Source organism: Trachemys scripta, chromosome 6 (genome assembly GCF_013100865.1).
Source record: "Trachemys scripta elegans isolate TJP31775 chromosome 6, CAS_Tse_1.0, whole genome shotgun sequence".
NCBI lineage: Eukaryota > Metazoa > Chordata > Testudines > Emydidae > Trachemys > Trachemys scripta.
In genome coordinates, this window is record NC_048303.1 from 107,234,282 (window position 1) to 107,256,115 (window position 21,834).

Below are 21,834 nucleotides of genomic sequence, written 5' to 3' on the forward strand. Positions count from 1 at the left end.
GCCACAGAGCTGTCTCTGAGTGCATTACACAGATCTCAGGATAGGAAGTCCAGCCTTCTGACTCCTTATTTTGACCGGTCTCTTCACCATGGGCAATATGTTCTTTTGTTGTGTATTGAATCTGTGGGGTTTGTCAGTGCACACTAGGTGGCAGTCTTTATCTTACATTTCTCATGTCAACTAACTGCTAATGAGCATTTTCCTGCATACTAAAAATGACTAATCTGCTCAGGCTGTAAAACAGCAGGGAACCAAGGGAGACCAGCTCTGCCAGTAATCTTACTGCCTCTACAAAGGTTTAATTTAGAGTTGCAGTTAACTGTTCACTAAATATCCAAACTGGCAAATAAGCTGCAAATGAATGGAGAGGCCTCCTTGTAGTCATTATCTGCCCTGTTTTGTGACACCTCCAGTATGTTCTTTATTCGTTGCTGGTAAAAGATTCTGAACGCACTTTTGCCTACCACTTTTAGATGTCATCGGGCTCCATTACTGTAGACTCACTTAAACTAAAGTCCTTACAATATCTTCTCCCATAAACATACAGCACCTTCATCTTACTGTGGCTGGCTGGGGATAATACAAACACCACCTTACTATGGCTGGTTAGAGATAGTACACAGGGCCTGTAAAATAAATGCCTTTAAAAGTTGGCCTTTCTAGAATTTTAAAATTAAAAGTAGTTCCTGCAGAAGGAGGATTAGTACCTAGGATCTGTACATTATGTTGTAAAAACATAATTTTATATATTTTCCAATTGACTATTATTTTAGCAATGGGGTGGGGAGTGGGCAAAAACAGCCCAAGATAGATGGGACTATCAGCAAACAGCACTCATTTTGTGATGCATGTACTTATTGTATAACTGCAAATCCCTTCTTCCTAATGATGAGGTCTCAGTTTGATATGCAGAGCTCTAATTCATATAAGCATTTCTGTGAATTGTGCAACTTTCCACTGATGAGCCTAATTCAGACAAAATTATCTATCCTTAGCTTCTCAAGTTGAGTAAGCCCCAGAAAGTGATGGATCCTGGCTCTGCCACAGGTGAACCTATTAGAAAGGAAGGTCAGCCTGTACAGAAGTCCAATACCTCCATGCCCGTAAGCTGTGAAGTAGTAATTGACCAGGAAGAAAAGAATACATGAAAAAGATTATGCACATGAACTCTCCATTTCCTGTATTGTTCATTACTGATTATTTTTTCCTTTTAAAGCCCCCAAGTGCAACTACACAGGAAACAGGAGTTACTCCAGTTGCAGGCTGAAGTAACTTCCCTGAATGGTGCAGGTGAAGAAAACAAAGAAAGAAAATTCCCCCCGTTTAAACAGCCCTTCATATTGTCTCAAAAAACTATTCATTACAATGAGGGGAGACAGTAATAATACTTAATTCACAAGGGTATAATGGAGATTAACTAATGTTAGCAAAGCTCTTTGTGGATGAAAAGTTTAAGTTTATCATCATTAGTATATTTGACCTTATTCAGAATACACAAGGGAAAGTAATGTTTGATGGAGGAGCATAAAATCAGTAGTGGAATAAATACTAGTTGCAATCTTATAAACTTGAATTACAAGAAATGGGAAAGGGGGATGTAACCATTATGATAGTGTGCTGTGTAAATATTGTACTCAAAAGGTGTCTAGCCGCACCTTTAAGGTTTTATTTAATTTCAGTTGAGAGGTCAATAAGAGAAGGTGACTATTTTCAGGGTCTACTTTTTTGTTTACTTCCATATTTCCACCCTCTTTTACTGATCTTGTTAACTAACTGTAAACCTTTGGGTGCCAAATGTAGTGCTGACGTGCAGGCAAGTTTCCTTAGGGCCAACACTTTTTTTTTTTTTTTTTCCCCATTCTAGTGACAGGACACTCACAGCCCATATCCTCTGGATGCTGGTGTGAGTGATACATACTATATAACCTTAGGCCTAAATTGTGCTGAAAGTAGCCACTTTGTCTTCTGGCCCATGAAAATGCCATTGGCTTCTTGAGCCCTATAGGTGTGAAAGCTAATATCTATCTAAAGGCAAATATCCAAACTTTCCTTTTCTGGTGATGCAGAATGCTCAGGCATTTCATTCTGCCTCCTTACTGAGAGTGTCCCCTTGATTCTGCTGTGCCTTATTTCTAGATTTGATTGAACACTTGGAACTGACATTGGGGAACTCCCTGATGCCCTGCATAAATGTTAGAAAATAATTTTTGAGAGGTAAGAATCCAAGGATCTTACCTGAATGGCAATGCCAATCCAAAGGTCAGCCAGGGAATAGCAAAAAAGGGCCACGAATACCTCACAAATGAAGATTGCCCCCCTCTCCCCCCACACACATTTACTTCCCCGTCCCCTTCCCAAATGCACTGACGTTCACAGAGTACCATACTTTGGAAATCTGGGGAAAGAAAGCCTCTTGGGGCACTACTCCCAGGTAACATTTATTGAAAGCAGAAGATAGTACCTCACTCACAGATACACAGAAATATTACTGTAGTGTAGAGTTGGAATTTCTGTGGTCTTCACGATTGCGGAAGGAGAGTTTGAAGAGACAGAGTCTCAAGCACTGTGTGATGAGAGAAAAGAGAATCTTCCTCACATAACATCTCCTCTAGCCCCAGATTTGCAGAAGTCACAGAAACCTGAGGTTATTCTTTCTGTTGAAGCAGACCTATTTAGTGAATGTCTGCCTTCTGTGGGGACAGAAGCCCCAAATATGGCTTGCACAGTTTGAGTAGCCTGTAATATTTTGGCCAGATCAGGACCCTAGAGCAGTGGAGAATTAATTATGGTAGCACCAGGATCACAATTTTAGAGAGCTTCTATTAAAAGGAACAAACTTGCTCAATGGGCAGGTTTTTCTAAGTTCTCAATGCTAGCTCAGAATCTGTGTCAATAGCTTTTGATTTTGAAAGAAGAGAATTCATGATTTGATCTTATAGTGCAGTGGTGCTGGTAGTGTCATAACATCTTGTTCTAGCGGAGTTAGAGCTTTTTCTTTTATGTCCCTTTTATCACTCTTCAGTGATCTTTCCCCAAGCTGTGAAGTACAGTCAGTAAAATGCTCTGGGTCATGCAATATCAGCGATCAGTGCTACTGTGAGCTGCTGGTGCCAGCTGATTCTCAATTTTTGATCTGTGGTAAATTCTATGCACTCAGTCTCTCTTGATTTAAGATTGTTTACTTCAGCCAAAACTAAGCAGTTCTTAATAGCTGGAGACCAAAGTCATCAGGACAAATTATTCTGGTTATATCCATGCTACCCCACTGACTTTATCAGGTTTGGAGAAGTGCAGATGAACCACAGTTTGAGAGGGGTAAAGTTATTGAAATCAGAATATTAAACAAAGGAAAAGCCATGTAAGGGAATTGTGTACACTAGAGGACAGTATATTTGAGCAGACAGACAGTATATTTGTGCAGACAGCTATTTAAACTCTGGCTGTGGTACCTTTATGTATGTAGGACAAAGGGGAAGAGAGACAAACAGGCTGAGTAAATGAGAAAGAGAGAGAGAGAGTGCGAACGAGCACACACACACACACGAGAACCTTATTGAGAAGAACACAAATGTAGAAAACATTACATGGCATTACAATAACTGTTCTAAAGTTCCCCTCAGGCGAAACATTTAGAATTTCAGCCCCATTAGAAAAATGTTCAGAAAAGTATGAGCTTGTGAAAATAGGGCGAGACTGGGACTCCATCGCTAGGCTTAACAGCAGTATTGGTGGAGTGATCTAATATAAAATAACACCTTGTAGATAGCTTGACTTCACACATATTGGTCCACTTCTGGGCTGCACCCAAGCTTTGGTTTCCAACAAAGCAGCATTATGATGAAAAGAGTAACAGCTTTGCCAGCTATCTCCTGTTACAATGCCCCCTACATATGGTGCTGTAGATAGAGTTTATGCCTAAAATTGACCCTGTGGAAAGGGCCCTGTTGAGTCTCCTCAACATGAGAGCAACTTGCTTTTTCCTCTTCTAGTACAAGATGTTCTTTTCCTGTGTCAGCAAGGTGGACTACTCCCTTGCCTCAAGCCAAAAAGGACCTAGCAGTCACCTTTACAGTGGGGCAGCTGATCTCATCACTTTGAGGCATCTTGAGGCTTCCCACCTAATTTATACCCCAGAACACAGGCTGGTATTATAAAACCATGTATATGCAAGATCCCTCCTTACCTCCCCTTCCTGGAAGAATAGAAGGAATCTTGCACACCCCAAAATTTTACATCCCTTGGTGCATCAATTGTGAGGAAGCCTCAACCGTTTCAAGTTTTAAAGCAGCAAGATAGATGAGCCCACCAAAAGATGTACTGGCGGCAGTAGATTAAAGCTATGTGTGGCCTGGATCTAACAATATTTTGGGGCACTCTTGTGCAGAGTGTTGGATTTAGCCTTCCTGCCCAGGCAGATTGATTCTTCTAGTCCTCCCTGACTTCCAGTTCTGCCCCTCCTCTGTTCTTGATCTTGATGCAAAATTGCTGGAAACACTCAGTTCTGAACAGCACCATGTCCTGCTGGGCTGCCTTTGACTCACTGTTATTTTTACACTCCCTCTTAGTGCAGGAGCTTTAATTCCTCCTATGCCCCTCTGCCCCAATAGCAGAGCACATAAATATCTTGGTAATCAGAAATAAAAGGAAAGCAAACTCAAAGTAGTATATGGCAATTTGATGAGGCTTTGGTAACATTCAGTGATGCTTTATAAAGTTTACTCAAATCATTGATTTATTCCAGGACTAAGCCCCAACATTTCCAGGAGCAGCTCAGGTATGTTTCAGGAGAGCTCTGACAGTCATGGCAGCTGAATCCCTCTGCTAGCTTGTGTGGGGTCTGTGGTTCAATCACTGGCCTGTAAATCACAGTCAAACTGCCCACAAAAGCTTATGCTCCCAATACTTCTGTTCGTCTTAAAGGTGCCACAGGACCCTCTGTTGCTTTTTACAGATTCAGACTAACACGGCTACCCCTCTGATAGTCAAACTGCAGTGACTGACAATATGTAGGTACTCAACATATGTACATACATAATTAAGTTTACAGTTTAATGAGTCCATGACACTGTTTTATATTGTAAAATTAAGCAGATATGTTGTCACAAGTCTGCCAATGCTTCCCTCTTTTTTGTGGGGAGGAGTTGCTATGAAGTTATTTTATCTTGTGTGAATGTTTTTAATAAAGCATCAGATATATTTATGCTTTGCAAAATTCATTTTTTAAATAGTTTTGACAGATAGTGATGTTATTTTTAAGCATTTTTAATCAATGTTTAGTTTCACAGCTATGGGAAATTATGGGGGGTCAGACCGTTATTTAAAAACAATAATTGAGATTCAAAAAGTTAAAAATGTAACCAAACACAAATTCTCAAAATATACACAATAAATATCCCTAAGTCAAACTCCGATGTTCTCATGCAAGAAAGTTTATAATTTGTGTGTATGATGAAATTGACATTTATCAACTTTTACCGATTAAACAGTAATCCTTCCAAGCCTATAAATAACCTACAGCAAGTTATAAGGCCAGGATTCTCATGTTAGTTTATAAAAGGTCTGACTATGAAAGTTCCAGAGAGTGTGGAGCTGATTCTCATTGTACTCTGGCAAATACAATTACAAACCCTGAGGCTTCTTTACACTACCAGAGTAACATAAAAGGGCTTTATGTAGCTGGGAATCAGTCCCTGAAGTTTGGAAATAGTCAGTTGTTGTTACATTCTGTGGGAACAGCAGATTGAAAGCTATCTGAACTTTGAAAGTGACTTAATATTTGATTTTATATTGATGAAACATTCTCATACTATATGGTGTATGAGCCATGCTTTTCCCTGCACAAGACAAATCATTAGTGGATTCTTCTAATGTTACAGAGTATTAGGGTGACCAGATGTCCCGATTTTATAGGGACAGCCCCAATTTTTGGGTCTTTTTCTTATATAGGCTCCTATTAACCCCCACCCCCGCCACGATTTTTCACATTTGCTGTCTGGTCACCCTGCAGGGTATAGCTGAAGAAGGGAATAGTGTAGCTGATCAAAAATGTGGGATCCAAACTTAACACACACATACACCATCCCCCCTAAAGAAAATGTAGTTATTTCTGTAAGTTATATTGGGCATTAAACTGAGTCTCCCTGGCCCTGAGGAGGTGAAAAAAGAGGCTTTAGCACATTCTGAAGCAACATCTGGCTACATGTTCTGAAGCAACACATGGCTAGAAAGGAAACTGATAGTGGGGAGGGGGGAGAGAAAGGATGAGGGGGATGGGCAGGAACAGGGAGAGGGAACATGTGGGAGGAAGATGGATCTTATTAGTGGAGAGATACACAGGATCTATTGTCAGGGACAGATGAGCCGGAAAGGAAGGAGAGGAATGATAAAAATTGGGGAGAGCAAGAGGGGACAGAATAGAGCAGGAGAGTGAGCAAGTTATATGGGGAGAAATGGAAAGGGTAAAAGGACAGAAGAATTGAAAAAGGGGTACAAGTATTTATTCAAGCAGAGAGAGAAATAAAAAGAGAGAGAAAACAAAGTTGGAAGGAAGAAGGACGTGCACGGAATGAGGATAAAAGTTGTTGTGAACCTCCAAAATGCACTAGGGGATGCATTTCTAGATGAATGAACAAGTGCAGACAGCATTTTTATTTTTATAAGATTATTTGAAGCCATTCTCTGCCCCACAGTTCTGTATCCAGTTCTTTTCACATGCCAGGTCCATAGGGTACTAACACAGCACTGGAGAACATTACTTTGCCCAGTTTCCCGGGAACTGACCTGTCTTTTATCCCATCATTTGCTTTTAATTCACTGAAAGTTGAAAAACTTTTACCTAGCTACCTTTGCTCACTTTCTGCAGCTCCATCCACTCTGGAGTACAGACAAGTCCTTGTCATAGGAACACAGAATTACATTACCATGCCACTGATTCAGCAAGTCTGGTATTCCACCACCAGCTCTGGTCACCTGATGCTTCATGCAAAAGTGAAATACATACAACCTCACATACCAAGACAATTGTGGGCTTTGGCAATAACCTTTCTTCTGAGCTTTGGGGAACTGGACACATCTGCCTCTTTATTGAGTCTTGGACACCTACCTTTTGAATTATTGCGTGCTCTCCTATATGGTGCATCCCAGAATCCATTGCATCCCATCTTATATGGACATTTAAAATGGAAGCGGCTTGATTCAGCTATTGTTCACTGAAGAGGTAGGGATAGTTGTAAAAGACATGGGAAACCATGGGCAGGAGGAATGTGAAGACATGCTGGGAAGGAGAGGAAAATACTCAGCCCACTACTTGAATAAAGATGATTTGGCACCTCTCCACAAAGAAAAAAAAGAATATGAACAACAGATATGTGTGGTCACGTCCAAAGCAAAGGGCAAAGGTTACTGCACTGTAGTTTAACAGATATATGAGAGAGGTCAATGAGGCTGAAATTGTGAAAGTAAGCCAGGGGGAAATGTATCTGATAACTGGGCCATAGAAGATGGAATTGAGAACCCCCTATGTTCTGATGTGGGGCACTTAACCAATGCAAATACAGCATTTTGCAACAATGTCTCTAACTGTATATTTAGATGGCTAAAAGTAGGGATTTATCAATGATCTTGGAGAAAAGAACTAGTTCCAATCTTCGCCCAAACCTTAGAATGAATTGAACAATTTTGGGACGTATAAGAAAAAGTAATTGGAAAGATCCTTTTTTGTTTGTACATCTTTGGACTTCCTGCCTTCGGCCGGGCCCAGAACCTCAGATACCATACCTGGAAAAACTTATTCTAACAAAATATCCAACTCAGATTATTGGACATTTCTATGAACTGAAGTATTTCTTAATATTGTTGAACATTAATTATCTTGGACATAGGCTGCGTGGGCAGGGTATGCATTACAGATGTGTTAAGTATTTGCAGAGATCTTTAAATCCACTCAAACTGACCCCCAGGTCTGACATTCTTTCCTTTCCCAAATATCAGCAAATGTTCACTGAAGTGAAAATGTAAGATGATGTTGTTTACCCATCTGGAAATCTGGCAAGTCCTTCCCCACCAGCCAGCCTCCTTCTCTCCAGGCCAACAGACACCCTTTGGCTTCCTGAAGACATCTATGCTCAGAAAGAGAAGTCCTGGGGCTTACTAGAGAATAAGGGCCAGCTGTTTGGGGGAGGTAGGGGAAAAAGATTGTTTGTTGAACCGCCAAGCAAATCTGCAAGAAGTGACTCTTGTCCTGCCTGGGCAACACCAATAGAAGTGTTCAGTTTCTGAATCCATGTTACAAGCCAAGCTCTGCAGGGTTCACTAGAGCCTAGTGTGTATTAAAATCCTATTGAATTAAGTGCTGTGAGGAATGAGAGAGGGAGGAGGAGATTTACTTGAACTTTTTACCTCTTGGTCAGCTCTGCATCTTGTGACTCTTTTGTATTGGGTTGCCATGGCAAGCTGACCTGTCTGTAAAATAGGTCATCCTCTCACTGAACCAGAATCTGTAGTCTGTTGGGCATCTACAGGATAGCATAATACCATATAGGCTGCAGATAGGGTTTCAAATGTTACAAGATATGTAATCTGGGGTCCACAGGGATGCAAGCCTCTTGCTGTGATGCAGAATTTAGGGATGGTTAAATATCCAAATGTCTTGTATATTACAGTGAGAGCACATGGGATTTTAAATTTATGTTTACAGTCTGCTAATGTATTAACATTACTATTAGCATGGTGGTGTTTGTAGGGACTGTCTCAGGCAGACAGAGCATGAGCAGTTGCTGGTAAAAGCATCCAAAAGAGGGGCGGGGAAGGAGAGAGAAGACAGCTTTTCACTGTTCAGCAATGAGTGTAGATTTACTTAACATGATTTAGGCTCAAATCCTGAAAGCTGCCTCACAAAAATGGGCCCAGGCACCCTAGCAGAGCCTCTCACACTGAGCTGCTTGTAGGATCAAGGCTTCAATTCTGAAAAAATGTAATTTTGTATGGAGGAAAACACCTTGAGTCTCCTTATTTTATATTTGAGTCTTTTAGATTATCCGATCCATTCCCAGTGCTATTTTTAGACAAATATTTACTGCTCAGTAATAACTATAATACTTCAGCCTGTCACTGCTCATTGTCAGTGTAGACTAACATGTTTGATATTTATTAGTAAAAAGAGGCTCAAAATAGGGATGACATCACATAGTCCTTTCACATTTCCTTTTACTTTCTTTCTAGTTGTTAGAGATGCTGTGTGTAGCAAAGTTGCCACTCCCACTCAGACTCCTCTTGGCTATATATGGCATTTCAGCACCTTTTCCTCAGTTTTCCACACTGTCTTTTAGCCTTCTGTACTCATAGGAGTATCCTAGCCCTCCAGCCACACCACTTTACAGAGTCCAGCCCCTTCCAGGGCAGAGCTTTTTACTAAAATCCAACAGAAAGTAAAAACAACTAAACCTTAAGCCCAGCTGAGCTCAGCAGCTACTTCTCTCTCACAGTCATACTTTTGCCCCATATAGTTTTTCATCCACACCTTGTCCCCTGGCTCCTAGGCCTCAAACAACCCCACTGTCCAGGGGATAGTACACCCTTCCCCTCACTCAGGGGTTCAGACAGGCTCATCTAAGTTCCTACCTCCATTCAGGCATCCAATTCACACTGGAAATAGCCTGTCTACTCTTCTCCCACTTTCTGCTTTCCTTGGGGCTGCTTCCCACATGACAGGACCAGAATCTTCCTCCCATCTGATGTCCTCTCTCCTCTTTTAAATCCATCCCATTCACCTGACCACATCCTTCCCAGGTACAAGCTGTGAAGTTACATCACTCTCTGGCTCCTTTAACCCTTTTGGTGCCAGTGTGAGCTAAATTCTCCTCTCACCAGTCCAATTCAAGTCAATGGGGTTGTTTGTACCAGTGCAGCTGAGAGAAGAATCTCATAGACTCATGGACTTTAAGATCAGAAGGGACCATTATGATCTTCTAGTCTGACTTCCTGCACAACGCAGGCCACACAATCTCACCCACCCACTCCTGTAACAAACCCTGACCTATGTCTAAGCTATTGAAGTCCTCAACTTGTGGTTTAAAGACTTCAAGGTGCAGAGAATCCTCCAGCAAGTGACCATTGCCCCATGCTGCAGAGGAAGGCGAAGAACCCCCAGGGCCTCTGCCAATCACCTCTGGAGGAAAATTCCTTCCTGACCCCAAATATGGCGATCAGCTAAACCCTGAGCATGTGGGCAAGACTCACCAGCCAGACATTCAGGAAAGAATTCTCTGTAGTAACTCAGATCACACCCTATCTAGTGCCTCTTCTGTTTTTAATTGCTATTACTACACTGTGTGTTTTAAGAACTACTGAGGTAACAAGTTCCATTTTATAATATATGTTGCGCACCTTGGGCTGGATTAGACAAGGAGATTGCACCTCCCTGTCCCCCTCATGCAATGTGTCTTCTCCAACTCTCCTTGGGGTTGCCATTTGGAGAGGTAGATTTACACCCTGATTTTGTAAGTTGATCTGAGGTGAACTCCTGCAGTTAAAGAGGGCTCTACATGAGTGGAGAGGTCACATGCATAAAGCCACTTGCAGGATCAGGGCCTTAGTTTCCACTAGAGGCTCCATATGATCCTGCTGAGAGATCCACTTGCTTTGCAAAAACAATGAGGAGTCCTTGTGACACTTTAGAGACTAACAAATTTATTTGGGCATAAGCTTTTATGGGCTAAAACCCACTTCATCAGATGCATGGAGTGGAACATACAGTAGGGAGGTATAAATACACAGCAGACTTCACAACAGGCTCTGTGCCCTGGTTTATGCCAATTTGAGCAGGTATAAACCAGGGACGAATTTATCCCACTTTGTTTCAGCTTTGGAAAAACTGTTAGAAAGGTACAGTATTGCATCACATCAATATGAACGATCTGCTTTCTAAATATTTGCACTCAGGAAGACTAAAATATTAGCAGTGCCAGAAGATAAAGTTCTCTAATATTGTCTTTGCTGCAGTATTCAGTTAGAGTGATGTTAATTACTTCTTGTCTCTGTGAGGAGTATCACAGTACACATATTACCCATAGAATCAAAAGTAATGAGGATATTGTTTTAGAAGTATATAAAAGAGTCTGTAATAAAAGAACAATACATTTTTCCATTTTGTTGAGAGTCATGAAAAAAAACATGTCACACTCTTGCATCTCTTTTAGTTTAAAATTTTGCCATGAGACCCATGGCTCAACCATTTCCCCCCGAAACTTAAAAAGAAAAAGGCAGCTTGAGGCAGACAAGACACCCTGCATGAAAAATTTCAGCCTAAACAGCTCAAGTTTTGGCAAAGTTATTAAAAACTGAAAACATTCTTATACATGGGACGTGTTGGGCATCTTTAACTATAGATGGTGCTACCAGCTCTGCCTAGGACTAAGGGGGTCCTGATCCTGATTAAGCTCTCTGGACAAAGCAGTAATATAAATATATAATAATCGTGATGTGTTACATTTACAATAAACATAAAAGTAGTTTATTCAGCTCTGAGTTCTAAAAGAGGGCCAAATCCTGCAATCCCGGCTCAAACGATAATAGGTTTAAACCCCTCTCCCCTCCCCCCACAATAAAAAGCCCACAACAAATTAAACAAAAACACTTTGTTTTGAAGGTGATCTGCAAAAGAAAAAATGCTTATGCCCCTTTTTCGGTTTTATGATTTATAGAGTGCTTTACATTTTTGAGATTCTCCCCACTCCCCCATTTTTGCTCTATTTACACTAGAAATATGTTTGAGCTACCTTCTTATTGCTGGGAGACTCCTGGGACAACTGGAGAAACAACAGAATTATGAGAGATAGGAGGCTGAGAGGGAAAAGGATTTTTAACCAGACTCTTTTAAACTCTGTGTGTTGATTGGTTTTGTTAACACCCGATTAATAACTTGGGAGCAATGATGTCCTTTCATAAATGCAACTGAGTGTTGAGGAAGCTCTCATCCCAGTTCTTTGGGTCCCAAGGAATCTGCCAGCATAAACAGGGAAGATGAGACTCGATATTTCTAAGATGTTTTAAAAAGGGGTTGGAGAGGGCAAAAAGTACTAATTAAAAACAAACAACCTTTTAGTCTTTATATATACACACATCAATGAATATTTTCCTTAAAAGGGCACAAACACTCTTTCTTTTGCAAATCACCTTTAACTCCCAGATGATAACAATAAAAGTAAAAGTGCAGATGTGCACTTTCCCAAAAGATGACTTAACACCCTGTTGCCATTAAGGAATAAACTAGAAAGATTTGGATCTGCTGGAGAGAAATTTATTTTATTGCCTAATAAAACAAGATTGGGCCAGGGAAGTTTTTGTACTTATTGCATAGTTATTCACAATCGATAATTTGAATCGATATCAAGTATTGGTATAGGTAATGTCCTTAATCAGCTAAGTATACATATATCCATAGTTAGTATTTTAAAATCATTGGATATTATTAATTTGATAACATCAGGTACAGTGTATCCAATAAGCCAAGTACAATTGTATCTTTGACTTAATATTCAAGGTCTGTCTAGTTTACCTTTGTACCAGGTTAGAGGAAGAGCAAGAGAGAGATCAGAAAACTATCTGCTCAGTGACAAATAATCCTATCTTCCTAGAAGTTGCAACCTTGACAATCTTTGTTTTCTCCATTCTCATTTTGCAATGTTTGCAGAGTTCAGTTTCAGGCATTTTTAGGCTTGCTTATAGATTTTTAAAAGTAAAAACTTAATACCATATAAATATCTGTTAGAGATTGCAATAACCCAAAAGATACTATTTATCTGGTAGTAGATAAGATAGACATTATGTCACTGTAGGAAGGACAGGTTGAGGTCATGGAGATAAAATCCAGTAGAGTTTTCTGTAAAGGAAAATAAACCCTACCTCACTTGTGCACATAGGGAAGGGGTGAGCAAACTTTTTGGCCTGAGGGCTACATCTGGGTATGGAAATAGTATGGTGGGCCATGAATGCTCACGAAATTGGGGATGGGGTGTTAGAGGAGGTAAGGGTTCTGGCTGTGGGCTCTGGGGAGTGGGCTCTGGGGTGAGGCCAGAAATGATGAGTTCAGGGTACGGGAGGGGGCTCCAGGCTGGGGCAGGCGTTGGGGGGGGGGGGGGGATGAGTGAGGGCTTCAGGTAGGGGTGCGGGCTCTGGCGTGAGACTGGGGTTGAGGGTGCAGGAGAGTGCTTCAGGCTGGGACCAAGGGGTTCGAGGGCAGGAGGGGGATCAGGCCTGGGGCAGGGGGTTGGGGCATGGGAGGGGGTCAGGGGTGCAGACTCCGGGCAGCACTTACCTCAAGCAGCTCCCAGAAGAAGTAGCATAACCCCCCTCTGTGCACTGTCCCATCCGCAGGTGCTGCCACTGCAGCTCCCATTGGCCATGGTTCCCAGCCAATGGGAGCTGCAGGGGCGGCACTTGCGGGGTGAGGGCAGTGTGTGGAGACCCCTGGCTGCCCCTATGCGTAGGAGCCGCAAGGGGGACATGCCACTGCTTCCAGGAGCTGTGCGGTGCCACGGCACGCACGGAGCAGGGCATGTCCCCAACCCTGCTTCCCAGCTGGAGCACCGGAGTGGGACACGCCCCGGACCCCGCTCCCCAGCGGGAGTTCGAGGGCTGGATTAGAATGTCTAAAGGGCCAGATGCAGCCCCCGGGCTGCAGTTTGCCCACCTATGAGATAGGGCAAATTCTGCTTCACTCCCTTTATATGGGCACAGAAAGCCCAATATACAAAAGCCAATGAGGGGCAAATGGGTAAGGTTTGGGCAGGCCCGATGTTAGCGTGTCGCTCTCATAATCTGTCTAGGAACAATTGATTAATTTTGTTTGGTATTATGAACCCTCTAAGTATCTATATCAAAACAACAAACTCCCTTTTGATTATCAGTCTGGTCTGCCCCCTCTCTGCTGCCTTTTACTTCCATCTTGGACTGAAATTCCAAAGGGCATTGAAACAGGGCTAGCAATGGTTGGTCATTAAAGATTATCAGGACCTGTGTAGATCTTGCCCAGGCTGAATGAAGGAGTCACTGCATTCTAGATAAAATCAGTTTTCTCCAACTTCTCTGCAGAGGACTAAGGTTTGAGGGAATGGAATTTCCCCAGAAAAGGGAACAAAGATGAGATGTCTGGTGCAACCCTCAAAAAAACCAGACTGGGTTAGTTGGACAAACAAAGGAAGCTTGGGGCATGAGAGAGGAACAAAGAGGTAGGCTCTTGTAACACAGGGGACCTTTTGACTAATGTGCCAGTCAGGAACTTAAGGACACCAACTGCAAGGGGTCAACGAGAGACAGACTCAGTAAGTAGGAGAAGTCATGAGCTTCAGGAAAAGGATCCTGGACTTGTTAGAAGAATCTGACCAAACCCCAAAGAACTCTTGAGTGATGTGGAAACCGAGGCAGGAAATGATATATGGGTGTTTTGTATAGGTGTGTACATCTCTTGTGCTATCTAAAGTAAAAATAATTGTTAGAATCCTTTTGCAAAGTTTGCATCTATTTGACTTAACTATCTGGTGCCCTTCAAGAAGTAAACTGCAAACCAGAAGCTCTTGGAAAGTATGTGCATAAGCAACTGGAGAGTCTAGGGGAGCTGGCACCAGTCTCAGGGCCTAAGCATCTGGACCATGGTGTCTCATCACTCAAAAAGGGGTGCTAGAAAGAAGTACTCTGAGGAGCCAGAAGCAGTGACTGGACATTACTCAGACAAACTTAGGGACATGTGGCCACTGTGTGGGACCCAAACACAGCAGCCTGTTAAGTGTCCAGAAGGGGAAACTGGACAACAGTTGTGACAGTGGCATTGTGATGTACTATTTTAATATGAACTTATATTTCTGGATGGTGGCGGATCTAAACCCATATCAGCAGGCACTATGAAAAATCATGTGTATTTGCATCATGCACTTAGTGTAGCACTGATGGGTACAGTGGGGCAAAGGAGACTTTTAGCCCTCTAACATAAGTTAGAACAGCCTTGAGACATATTCTTTATGCAACAACCTCTAAGGCAGTGGTTCCCAAACTGGGGTTCGTGAAATGTTACAGGGGGTTCTCGAGAAAAAATTCTCTAATGGCGGTCAGAGCCATCCCTAGGGATCCTGGGCAGCATGGGGCCAGCAGCCCAGAGCCCCTGGACTTCCAAAAGCTAAGCAGATCAAATAATAATTAATGGAGATATCCCATCTCCTAGAACTGGAAGGGACCTTGAAAGGTCATTGAGTCCAGCCCCCTGCCTTCACTAGCAGGACTAAGTACTGATTTTGCCCCAGATCCCTAAGTGGCCCCCTCAAGGATTGAGCTCATAACGCTGGGTTTAGCAGGCTAATGCTCAAACCACTGAGCTATCCCTCCCCCAAAGCAAACATAGCTATCACACTGAGGAGATTTAAACTTCAAGACTCCTTATAAGAAATGGAAAGGGAGGTGGATTTTTTTGCTATTTTTTTAAATTAGATAGGCAGCTAGTATTGTTTTTAAAATTATTATGAACAATTTTAAGCTTTGTTGTAATGTGCATTGTTTGCCTGGACTGCTCAAGACCTGAATGCTTGTGTAGGAGGAACTCTTTAAGTTGGCTTCTTAAATGCCTTCATGCTGTTTCACATCTGATACTCCTTGACGAAACATAGAAGCCTTGTCATTTGGTACGTCTACACTTACTGGAGGGTCCGGCGGCAGGCAATTGATGTTCTGGGATCGATCCCAGAAGTGCTCGCCCGTCGACGCCGGTACTCCAGCTCGGTGAGAGGAGTACGCGGCATCGACGGGGGAGCCTCCCTGCCGCGACTGGACCCGCGGTAAGTTCGGACTAAGGTACTTCGAATTCAGCTACATTATTAACGTAGCTGAATTTGCGTACCTTAGTCCGAAGTGGGGGCTTAGTGGGGACCAGGCCTTATAAACAGGCTTATTCAAAGTGATACAAGCTACGAAAGTGAGATCTTGGAAGAGTGTTGCCGTTTTCATAATGTAATAAAAATACTGTAATGATAACTAATAATTAATAATAAATAGTAGGTAATAAGCATGTCATAAAAACAAATTTTATATTTCCAAGATCACTGGTTTTATAATTAATGCTCAGGTAAAGGAGAAAATCCCTGGAAATATTCATTTTTAGGAGGGGGTTCACAAGACTTGACATTTTAGTGAAAGGGGTTCACAGGTTGTTAAAGTTTGGGAACCACTGCTCTAAGGGCTATTCTATAACCAAGAACAGATGGGGAACAGAGTGTGATTGTGCCACATCCCTTTCCTCACTACGCATACCCCCTACAGATAGGGCTTCAAGGGGCATGGCTTACAGCCATTCTGTTCTATCCAGGGAATTCAGGGACTCTTCCCTGGGAATGGTTTTCCACGGGCTTTATGGCCCCTATATGGTGTAAAGGAACACAACAGAAGGGGGAATACAACCTACAGTCTAAGTACTTTATATGTGCTAGGGGGAAAGGGGAGATACAGATTTCATCCTAAGGGAACTTTGGAAAGTAATTTTTTTCCCCCGGTAATAAAATTTGCTACCAGTTCCTGATGACAGAAATACAATGTGATGCTTTTTCCTGTAAAGTGGTAAACACAGAAACATAATGAGACACATCTGGCCTGGTAGATCATATTACGTACATTTTCAAATTACTTATTTATGCAATGGGATTTTCATAGTACTTAAAACAGACAGTGTGGAGACTCAGGATAGAGCTTGAATATTTTATGAGAAAATAAGCTGTTTGTGTGTTTAGATAGTGACCTCTCAAAATTAGTATGTAGCAGTAACACAAGATCCAGAAACATCTTCAGGGTGTGCTTTTTATTTTCTAACAATCATCTGTACTGTAGATACATTTAAAAAACAGAATTTGTTAATTCATCCTTACTGCTTGTTTATAAGACTCGGTGGTGGGGAAAACCTTCTAGCTGGAAGCAGTAGCCATTCTACAAGTAAGGCTTCAAGGAAGTCTGAAGAATCTTCAACACTGGGCTAGATTCACCCCAGCTATAAAAGGTACACTACATCTCTCTGTGCCTATGCATCCAAGGAAGGATTCACCCCCAAAAAGGTCAGGTGGTACTGAGGATGTCCTGCCTCTGGGGTTCAAGTTCTGTTCAAAAACAAAACAAAAAATGGGGCAATCAGGGAAACTCCATGCACTGGCCCCATCCCCAGCGTCTGCAGCTCCCATTGGCCTGGAACCATGGACAATGGGAGCTGTGGGGGTGGTGCTTGCAGGCATGGGCCGCACACACAGCCCCCTAACCCGTCTGCCTAGGGGCCACAGGGACGTGCCGACTGCCTCCAGGAGCTGCGTGGAGCCAGGGCTGGCAGGGAGTCTGCCTTAGCCCTGCTGACTGGTAAGCACCACCAAGCTGGAGCCCGCACCCCAGTCTCCCTGCTGTACCCCAACCCCCTGCCCCAGGTTGGAACCCCCTCCTGTACCCTAACTCTCTCCCAGAGCCTGCACCCCAACCTCCTGCCCCAGCCCTGAGCCACCTCCTGCACCCCAACCCCTTAATTCCCAGCCCTACCCCACAACCCCTCCTGCATCCCAACTCCCTGCCCCAGCCTGAAGCCCCCTTCTGCACCCTGAATTCCTCATTTCTGGTCCAACCCCAGAGCCCACACCCCCAGTCGGAGGCCTCACCCTAAACTCCTGCCCCAGCCCAGTGAAAGGTGGGGGAGAGTGAGCAATGTCGGGAGGGGGGGATGGAGTGAGTGGGGGTGGGCCCTCAGAGAAGGGGCAGGGCAAGGCAAGGATGTTTGGTTTTGTGCCATTAGAAAGCTGGCAACCCTATCCAAAGCATTTCTCTGGCTGACAATTTTGAACGAGAACTAACCTATTATAATGAAGTATAGTAAGAGAGTTATAAATCACTTTAAAGAACAAAATAAGTAACCCCACTGTTCTAGATCTGGCCAAGCTTCCTCTGCTGGAGCAGGTTGCTGTGCTTGGATCCAAACCCTGGTTTGCTGAAGCGCCCCTGGGTCTCAGCAGCTCCAACCAGTCTGTGACCATTTGGACATACTTCTAGAACATAGACTGTCTGTTACCACTGCCAGGGAATGGGATCCTGTGGCTAAACTACCCTCAGACCCAACACCAGGGCTGATCCCCCTCAAAGTGCTAGTTGCTCCCCAGAGCTCCATCTGGTTTACTCTGGGTACTCAGGTGTCCCTGAAAGTTAAGCTAAAAACCAGACTGTTGAAGCAAGAACACACAAACTTTACAAAAGGAAGTCCAAACCAATTCTACTTTGCTCATAGACAACACAAGAGAGATACAGATCTATTGCGGGGGTACAGGACAAAGTCTGCATTCAAATCCCTGCCTCAGTTTCCTCACCGCTCCAAGAGTCCTTTGGGAATTGGTCAGTGTCTTTCAGGGAGTCCAGGATTCTGCCGCATCCCATCCTCTTGCCTTTCTTCCTACCTCTCAATCTTCTTGCCTTTTTGTTCTAGTCAGTGAGCAAGTGCTACTCAGCAGACCTTATCCTTTTATAAGTTCCAGTCCCATCTGTCAGGTGACTTCCCTGATCAGCCTCAAACCCCCATCAACTGATCAAAGCACCCTATCAGATGATCTGTGGGTTGGTCACTAGTCCACCTGGTAGAACAGGTTTCCTTGGGCAGTAGACAGTTCTTTGTCAAAGGGTGTTTGCATTTGAAAAGAAGGTCATTAAGGTTTAAAGACCCTCCCTGGGTAAACTTCTGCTAAGTGCAAGAATTTATCCCTCCTCACCCTCTTTTTCAGCTCATTATGTATGCTGTGGAGCTAAGGTGAAGGTGAAGAACAGTTTTGCAGTCAAAATGGCCCTCCCAAAAACAAAATGGAGTTTGCAGATGATATAAATACTTGCAGACGTATGGGTTGGAGTGAGCCCTTTCAGCCCTGATTGTTGGTCAGACCTACTACATAAGGCAATCCTCAGAAACTTTTCCTGCATTTTAGGTGTCCAGAAAAGTTAGCATGAATATGCTACCCACTGTGGCCAACTTAGGGGAGTTACTACAAGCATGTGGTGGATCCCTAACAGGAAATTTACAAGAATTCACCATTCCAACTTCCACTCTAAGCAGCTCTGCAATTCCCAGGCATGCAGTGTTCTTTGTTTTCTTTATGCCCTTGCTCAGCAGACTGATGTGTAGCATAGATAAGCCACTCCACTGCACCACCACAATATGGGGGTTGCAAGGACTAGAAGGCTGATTATTTTGCCTGGTGAGGGCCCTAAAGAAGAATCACTACAAGTTTTCATATAAGGATGCAATTACCATTTATAATAAAATTAGAGATATCATGTAATGCTACATTCTGGGAGCACCTTTGAAAGATGTGCTGGCAAACAGCCTTCAGAGTTCTGACATCAAATAAATAGCTGCTCCCTTATATCCATATTCCAGTTTACCTACATTAAAGCTTGCTGCCGCTTGCCGTGAGGATGAGAAGGAGGGGAATCCCCAATTACTAGATGAAATAAAATAAAAATAAAGATTAAAACTAAAGGTTTCCTTAGAGATAGAAGATGAAATTAGAGACCTAAGGGCCAGATTCTCAGCCAATGTAAATGAGCACAGCTCCATTGACTTCAGTGGAGTTATGCTAATTTATACCAATTGAGAATCTGGTCATAGGCATTTAGTTTACACTTCCCATAAAAGTGAATTTCTTTTCTCTTTTTCCTCCACTCCTCTTCCCTCCCACAACTGGCTATATGCCAGTATCTTACATGCTAATAATCAAACACATACAAGATTGTATAGCCTAACTACCTTTTTAGGTTAAAGAAAATCACTTGCAATTCTGATAAGGATACTTTATGAATAGAATTGTCAAAATCTGTACCATGCCTACAAAATGGGAAAAGATAACAGTTTACGGATACCGCAGAATTTCATCTTCGTAAATGGAAAGGGTCAGAATTTATTCAGATCATAAAGGGTTTGAGGAAAAAGAAGTTTTTTGTAGGGGAGGTTCATACAGATGATGAATGTTGAGTGTGGGGGATAACTTTTTTTCAGTTTCTTGGTAGGCAGTCAGATATTCTAAAAATGGACACCTAAATAGCCAAACATTACCTGAATTTAGACAATGAGGATTTTCTGATAAAAGTAGTATATTTATGGCTGATATTATTTCACTACCATGAAAAAACAGCACTTTTTTTTTTAAACTTATTCTTCAGATGCTAGTACTTGAACAGAACTGCAGCTGAACAGTAACTGTGTTTTGCACTTATATAAACCTTTCCTGCCACTTCCCATAAAAGTTGCTGGCTGTAAATCAAATACAGTAGCAGTATCTTCTTAAGAGTTTGGGGTGCGGGGGAGGGCAACAAAAAGTGTGCTACAGAAGTACGACATATTGTTACTGTTAATCTTCAGCCACTACTTCCCCCTCTTTCAGATCCGATTTTAGCTTACACTTTGGCACTGTGATGTGTTTACAAGAGGATATTATGTAAATGGTGACAGACACTTGATGTGTTAGGCTTGCCAATGCTTCCATGCCTTGTCATGCCAATACGGTTATTGAAATAGACCTGAAATTTTAGAGTTGCTTGAGAGGGAGAGGGGTGGGAGCAGGGGAATGGGGTGCGACTGGAGTAGGGAGAGCTAGAACTGAAGGATGAGGGACAGTGGAAACATGAGGAGAAAAGGAGCTGTAGGGTGAGGGCTTAATGCGGGGCAGTGGAAGGGGGAGGGATGAAGGGGCTGGAAGGTAGAATGGAGAGCTAGAGAGAGTCCACTAAGAGCCTGGACTGAGGAGCTAGAAGGGGAAAGATAGGAGATGGGGACCATAAGTGCAGGGGAAGTGGGATTACTGGGGATAGGGATTGGGGGGCAAGAATGGTGGTGGGGGCTGAGGATGGTGAGGGGCAGGCTGGGAGTGGGGATGGAGAGGGCTGGGGATTGACTGGAGTTGGGTATGAGGGAGATCTGGGGGTGAGGAGGGGGATCTGGGGATGGGGAGGAGGATGAGGTATGGGGAATGAGGAGTGGGATGGACAGTGGAGGAGGAGAGAATCTGGGGGTGGGAAAGGAGTGGGCTGGATAGGGCAGGGAGATGAGGGGGGTCTAGGAGGGATGGGGGGTGGACTGAGATAGGGGGATGAAGGGGCCTGGGGGATGGTAAAAGGTAGGGAGGGTGGAGGAGGGGATGAGGGGGTTTGGGGCGGAGGAGAGGGGGAATGATGGGAGGGGGGGATTCTGGGGAGGACAGAGGAGGGGGATGAGGGGGTCTGGGAGGGGAGGACAGGGGAGGGGGATGAGTGGTGTCGGAGGAATTGGGAAAGATGGGGATGGGGTCTGGGGAGGATGGGGGAGGGGGATGAAGAACATCTGGGAGGGCTTTGGGGGAGGATTGGGGTCTGGGCGGGATTGCAGAAGATGGGGGAGGGGGATGAGAGGGGTCTGGGAGAGGAGGGATTTTTGGGAGCACGGAGGAGGGGAATGAGGGGGTCTGGGAAGGGAGTGATTGGGGAAGTCAGAGGAGAAGGATGAGGGGGTCTGGGGATGGAGAAGCAGGCTGGGGAAGGGGCTCTGCGGGTGGGAAGGGGGTCTGGGGATGGAGAAGGCGGACTGGGGAAGGGGCTCTGCAGGTGGGAAGGGGGCTGGGAACGGAGAAGGTAGACTGGGGAAGGGGTCTTCAGGTGGGAACGGGGCTGGGGATGGAGAAGGCGGACTGGGGAAGGGGAGAAGAGGCTGTGCGGGTGGGAAGGGGGTTGGGGTTGGAGAAGGTGGACTGGGGAAGGGGAGAAGAGGCTCTGCGGGTGGGAAGGGGCCTGGGGATGGAGAAGACAGACTGGGGAAGGGGC